Source organism: Galeopterus variegatus, unplaced genomic scaffold, assembly GCF_000696425.1.
Source record: "Galeopterus variegatus unplaced genomic scaffold, G_variegatus-3.0.2 Scaffold3, whole genome shotgun sequence".
NCBI lineage: Eukaryota > Metazoa > Chordata > Mammalia > Dermoptera > Cynocephalidae > Galeopterus > Galeopterus variegatus.
Genome location: NW_007726114.1, coordinates 1,978,940 through 1,985,782, shown reverse-complemented (window position 1 = coordinate 1,985,782; position 6,843 = coordinate 1,978,940). Strand labels below are relative to the sequence as shown.

General features: G+C 45.4%; 1 protein-coding gene across 2 annotated transcripts in view; it reads right to left on the bottom strand.

Moving 5' to 3' along the window:
* Positions 1 to 669, bottom strand: part of LOC103589990 (glutathione synthetase) — a 20,100-nt gene extending 19,431 nt beyond the window's left edge. The window contains exon 1 of one of the 2 annotated variants that reach the window (XM_008572203.1): positions 593 to 669. The gene's annotated coding sequence lies outside the window, so the exon portion shown is untranslated. Of the gene's footprint in view, positions 1 to 62; positions 129 to 592 lie in introns of those variants that run through there. The other variant, XM_008572131.1, reaches the window with a different exon arrangement.
* Between the last annotated feature and the right edge of the window lie 6,174 nt (positions 670 to 6,843).

Sequence of the window (6,843 nt, the reverse complement as noted above, 5' to 3'; positions counted from 1 at the left end):
CACATCTTTCCTCCCGAGGAAACGTGACCCTTGCCGGCCTCCGTGACCGCGCCGCAACCTACTCGTTCGTCGTCCCTCCGCGCACCTCACGCAGTCCACTCGCGCCGTTACCCAGGCTCAGGGGGCGGGACCGCCGTGCGACCCAGGGCGCTTGCGCGGACCGCCTTGGCTGGGGCTTAGAGAGTAGGGCGGGGAAATAGAACCTGTGCGTGGAGCTGGATGGAGGCCGGGAAGGGGCAGTTCGTGTGAGGGCGGTGTTGGCGTTAGGGTTCGGCGCCCAGGCGGAGCGCACTTTGGGAAGCGGGGGAGGGAACAGTTAGGTCGGCGGGGAGCTACAGGTATGCGTAGCTTGTAGACCGTCAGAGCTAGCGACGTCCAGTATAAAATAGGGAAACAGGCTTTTAGTAGGACAGTCACGTCTTCGGGGACATACAGTTGATGGGTGTGGGCATGAGCGTACTAATAGCGGGGCAGAGACTGGTACAGGGTCCCTGTAGCACGTTAGGGTCTCTAGCACGGAGCTAGTTTGGGAACGTAGGCCTGTTTCCCAGCCCAGCCAGGTCCCAGAAAAAAACCACCTGATTTTTCTTACCCAGGGCAGCAGCAGGAAAAGCCTTAGAGGCAAAAGGAGAGCATTTTCATTTTCCCAGGAATTGTGAAGTCAGCGCTGTTTGGAGATGACCCAGTGTTTCTCAAAATCTCCAATACCACACGCATCAGGATCTGGGGCAGTTTTTAAAATAAGCAGATTCATGATTCCTACCCCCACCTCACCCCTTGACGCCCAGAGTGACTTAACTGTTTCATCTTTCTGGGTTGTGATGGGATTGGTCGCAATCTGAAGCACCTGATATGAGTTAGTTAAACGGAATTTACCAAGCCAGGCCCTAGGGAGTTAATTAACCATGAACAAGACACAGCCCCTGCTTTCAATTTGATTAAGATGATAGACAGTAAACAGTGTGTTTTTTTTTTTTTTCTCCAGGAATCAGGGAAGGCTTTGGGGGGCCTTGAAGGATGGGTAGGAATAGTAGACAGTGAAGGAGGTAGGGGTGGAAGTGAGAGGCTGGGATGGGGACAGTGTTTCAAGTAGCAGGAACAAAAGCAGCAAAGGCATAAGATCTGAGGCTTGATTCAGATACAATGAGGAGTTTGGTGTAGAAAATGAGGGCCTGGGGATTGGAGCAGGATGTTAGGAGGTCAGCCTGGAGAGGCAGCCTCAGAAACCAGGCAAAGGAGTTTGGCTGTTATCCAAGGGGCAATAGGGAGCTAAGAGTTTTAAGCGGGGGAGAGACCTGGTCAGTTTTGTGTTAGGCACTGGTTAGAGTGTGGCAAGTGTCTTGGAAGTGGGGAGACCAGGGCCAGAGAGAGAGCTGAGAGATAGTTAAGGTGTGAGATGATGAGGCCTGAGCTGGGGCAGTGGCTATGGAGATGGAGCAAAAGCGACAGATTAAAAAGAGATTTAGGAGGCAGAACTATGACTGATTATAAGTCAGTGGCTCAAACCAGGGACCAAGATCCTTACAATTCCTTAAGTATGTACATTATCTGACTACCAGATAGGCTGAGCCCTCCAATCTTCTTGTGTGTGTGGTGGCAAGGATAAGGGGCAGATAGGGGGTCTGGTTATTGCCAGATCTGTGCTTCCTAATGTCCTTTCCCTGTCTGTTTTTGTACCTGAGAGGGATATGAAGCAGCAGTTACTCTAATAGGCCTCCGGTGGCAGGAAAAGGCCACTGTGTTAACCAGGAACAAAGGAAGCTGTTTCTAGTGCAGCATGAAATTAAAAATCAAAACACATGACTCAGGGTTCTCTGTGCAGGTTCCCCTCTTCCAAGATGGGTGCCAAATGATGCATTTCAGGTGTCTTTTTGTGAGACTTTAGGAGGATCCTAGATCTTTACAGCTCTTTGCTTAAATCCCCTCAGATTGTGTCAGGTAAGGTGTCTTTATTCCTATTTTGTAGGTGTGGCAGCTGAGCCTAAGAAGTTATGTGACTTGTTCAAGGTTACACAGTTTGTGGTGGGACTGGGAGGGAAGGGCTCTTGATCAAGGGTCTTTGCAGCAAGGCTTTGCCTTTCCTCTTCCCTCTGCCTGGATGCTTTGCCCCTAAATCCTGGCATGACTGGCTTCTTGTCATTCAGATATTTCTTCCTTAGATGCCACCTCACCCCATCAGTCTGTATCACATTATCCTGTGTATTTTCTTCTTAGCAGTTATTAGAATCTGCAATTGTGACTTTTGTTGTTTCCCTCCACTAGAATGTGAGCTCCATGAAAACAGGGACAGCATCTGTCCTATTTGCCACTTTACCCCCAGCACCTGGAATGATGTCTGCCACATAGTAGATGCTCAGTAATATTTGCTGCATGGTGGAAATAGGCTAGAGGGGGGAGGAAGAGAAGGAAACTAACATTTAGTGAAAGTTTAGGATATTCCAAGTACTTCTCACAAATTACCTTATTTAATCCCCTCACAGCCTTTCAAGGTAGGTACTGTATCTCCATTGAGTGGATAAGAAAACATGCTAAGTGAGGTCAAGTCAGTGGTTTGTTACCATTGAGGCTGTAGACTCCTTTGAGAATCTACATTACACACAGACTTTTGCATATACCATGTGGAGGAATTCACAGACCTTCTCAGACCTACTCAGGGATTTCAGATCAAGAAACCCAGGATTAAGAGCTGGCCCGTGGCTCACTCGGGAGAGTGCGGTGCTGATAACACCAAGGCCACAGGTTCGGATCCCATGTAGGGATGGCCGGTTGCTCACTGGGTGAGCATGGTGCTGATGACACCAAGTCAAGGGTTAAGATCCCCTTACCGGTCATCTTTTTAAAAAATAATAATAAAAAAAAATAAATCCCACTTTCCTCACTTTCAAAGTGAAATATATTTTTTCCTAATAATTTTCTTTGTTGATCTGGTCACTAAGTGCCAGGTACTTGGCTAATGACTTTACAGTCATTATCTCTCTTTCCACCACAACCCTGTGAGGTCAGTACCATATGGTCTCTGTTTTGCAGCTGGGGAAGTGAAGGCTTGAAGAGGTGTCCTGACTTGCCAAAGACTACACAGCTTCGCACTGTTAGCCACTGTGCTCCCATATATGTACTTGGCACGTGCCATGAGTTCAGACTTTCCAAAGCTGACTTTTGAATACATTGCAGTCTCTGTTCTTAGGGTTTGTGAGAACATTTGAGTCTGAATTAGGTGAAAAAAGACAAGCAGGGCTACACTGCAGTGTGAGTGGATGCAAATCCCTTAACTTTGTGCTTTGCCGTTCCCTCTGTGAGGGCCTCTCTTCAAGTCTGGACCGTGCCTTTTGATTGGGACATCTCTGTCGGTCCCAGGGTCTGCATCTGTGCACATGGCTGCTATCTCTTTTTAATGGTGACATCACCCTGCCTGGTATTGTTGTTTATGAGGTTGTCTCCCCACCTGGCTGGGGGCCACTGCTTTGGCCATTCAAAGTGGAATTCTTCTGTCTTCCAGCCCCTAGCACAGTCCTGGCCCATATTGCTGCTCAGGAAATGCCTGTGGAATCAAAGTGAGGACTGTCCCATGTGTTGAGGATTTACTATGTGCCAGATCAGTCCCTGACACTTTATATGTGTTATCTCACACCTCCACAAGTAATCCTGGGAGGGAGAAGCTACTGTCCTTATTTCACTGAGAAGAAACAGACTCAGGGCTGGCCTGTGGCTCACTCGGTAGAGTGCGGTACTGATAACACCAAGGCCACGGGTTCGGATCCCATATAGGGATGGCCGGTTCGCTCACTGGCTGAGCGTGGTGCTGACAACACCAAGTCAAGGGTTAAGATCCCCTTACCGGTCATCTTTTAAAAAAAAAAAAAAAAAGAAGAAATAGACTCAGAAGTTGGGCTTTGCCTCAGGCCCACTCGTGATGAGCGATGCTGCCAGAACTGACTGTGGGCCTGTGCTTCATTGTGCACGATGAACTCTTGGAAGTGCTGTGGGCTGAAAAAGGAAGACATGCTTCTGGGCCTGCAGGAACCTCAGAGACCGTCTACTAACAGGCTTCTAGTCCAGCTTTCATTGTACCCATGAGGAAACAGAAGCCCATACAGTACAGATGACTTACAGACCCTCTTCTCCACTTACTGTGTATCCACTTACTTTTGAGCAGGATGGGATCTGATTTTACTCACCATACACCACCCAGGTAGCCCAGTGCCTGATCTAGGTCAACACTCAGTAAATACTTAAAAAATGTATTATGAAAACATTGAGAAAGTATAAAGATTAGTATAATGAACACCCACATACCTACCATCCAGTTGGTAAAATAAAACATTACTAATATTGCTGAAGCCCCTGTGTACCCCACCATGACTGAACATCCCCACAGAGGTAAAGATTTATCTGAATCTGGTGTTAATATCTATATTTTTGGGCCGGCCCGTGGCTCACTCGGGAGAGTGCGGTGCTGATAACACCAAGGCCCCGGGTTCGGATCCCACATAGGAATGGCCGGTTCGCTCTCTGGCTGAGCGTGGTGCTGACAACACCTAGTCAAGGTTTAAGATCCCCTTACCGGTCATCTTTTAAAAAAAAAAAAGATGACCGGTAAGGGAATCTTAACCCTTGACTTGGTGTTGTCAGCACCACGCNTCCCTTACCGGTCATCTTTTAAAAAAAAAAAAGATGACCGGTAAGGGAATCTTAACCCTTGACTTGGTGTTGTCAGCACCACGCTCACCCAGTGACTGACCATCCCTATATGGGATCCGAACCCGTGGCCTTAGTGTTATCAGCACTACACTCTCCCGAGTGAGCCACGGGCTGGCCCATAGTATTTGCAATTTTAAGTTATGGGATATTGGGAGAAGGGTAAATATCATTTAAGGACTTTACCTTTTTCTTCTTGGAAAGGGATTAATGCGTTTCCGGTTGTATGCAGGATAATGTATCATGTTAGGCAAAACTATTATGTTATTGTACCATTTGAAAATTAAGTGTGATTTAAGGAGATAGTATGGCTACCAAGTTGACAAGGGGTGGACTTGTGAAGGTTAATTCTAGATGTCAACTTGGTTAGATGAAGGAATGCTGAGAAACCTGGTAAAGCTATCTTTTCAGGTGTGTCCAAGAGGGTGTTTCCAGCAGAGATTAGTATAAGAGTCTGAGTGGCCTGGGTGTGAAAGACCCACTCTCAGTGTGGGTGGGAGCCATCCAATCCACTGGGGGTCTGGAGAGAACAAAAGACGTAGGAAAGAGGTAAAGCTCTCTCTGTCCACTGGAGCTGGGATACACTCTTCTCTCCTGTCTGTGGACATCAGAGCTCAAGACTCATCAGCTTTTGGGTTCCAGAACTTATACCAAGAACACCATCAGCTTCCCTGGTTCTGAAGCCTTTGGACTTGGACTGAACCACGCTACCAGCATCCAGTTTATAGACGGCCTATCGTGGGACTTTTCTTCATAGGCATGTGAGCTAATTCCCCTAATAAATCCCTCTCATGTAATTATAACATATCCTATTGATTTTGTCTCTCTGGAGAACCCTGACTAATACACCTTATCAGATAATATGATTTGCAAATAGTTTCTCCCATTTGGTGGGTATTATTTTCAGTTTCTTTATAGTGTTCTTTGAAGAGCAAATGGTTTTCATTTTGTTGAATCCAATTTATCTATTTTCTTATTTGGTTTCTTGTGCTTTGAATGTCATATCTAAGAAACCATTGCCTAATCCAGGTTCACAAAGATTTTCACCTGTGTTTTCTTCTAAGCATTTTATAGCTTTTTTTTTTTTTTTTTTTTTAAAGATGACTGGTAAGGGGATCTTAACCCTTGACTTGGTGTTGTCAGCACCACGCTCAGCCAGTGAGCGAACCGGCCATCCCTATATGGGATCCGAACCCGTGGCCTTGGTGTTATCAGCACCGCACTCTACCGAGTGAGCCACAGGCCGGCCCTAAGCATTTTATAGTTTTAGCTCTTACATTTAAGCCTTTGAGAATAAAGAATAAAATAAGACAAAAAAATTTAAGTCTTTGACTCATTTTGAGTTAATTTTTGTATATGGTGTGAGGCAGGTCCTATGCATTTTTTTTTTTAAAAAAGATGACCGGTAAGGGGATCTCAACCCTTGGCTTGGTGTTGTCAGCACCACGCTCAGCCAGTGAGCAAACCGGCCATCCCTATATAGGATCCGAACCCGCGGCCTTGGTGTTATCAGCACCGCACTCTACCGAGTGAGCCACGGGCCGGCCCAGGTCCTATGCATTTTTTATCCTTTTACTAGGTGTGTTTCTAAATAATATATGGTACTGTTTTTCATGGTATTTGGACTTGAAAAGGTAACATGTTTTATATATTCTTGTGCAGCTCTTCTCATTCAGTGTTAGGAGAGTTATCATGTTGATAAGAGTAATTCTAGTTCATTCTTTTTCATTGCTCTATAGGTTTCATTGCAGAAAATACCACATTTTGTTTGTCTCTTCTCTTGTGAGTGGTCTTTTGGGTTGTCTTTAGTATTTTGCTATTACAAATGATAAAAAGTCTAATAGGTGCTTCCTTGTGCAGCATGTTGAAGGTCATGAACGTGTTCAGATTTACTAGATAATACAAAATTTCTCTTCTAAGTGGTTTTACAAATCTGCACTCTTGCCAGCAATGTATTAGAATTGCCCTTGTTCTACATCTTCACTGAGATGCAGAGTTTTCAGGGTTTTTTTTTAATTTAATTTTTATTGAATCAAAATTGATTATAAATATTTCGAGGGTTCAACATTGAGATATGGTGATCAAATCAATATTACTAGCATATATATTGTTACAGATCGTAATTATTCTTTATGCCCCTTGTCCAAT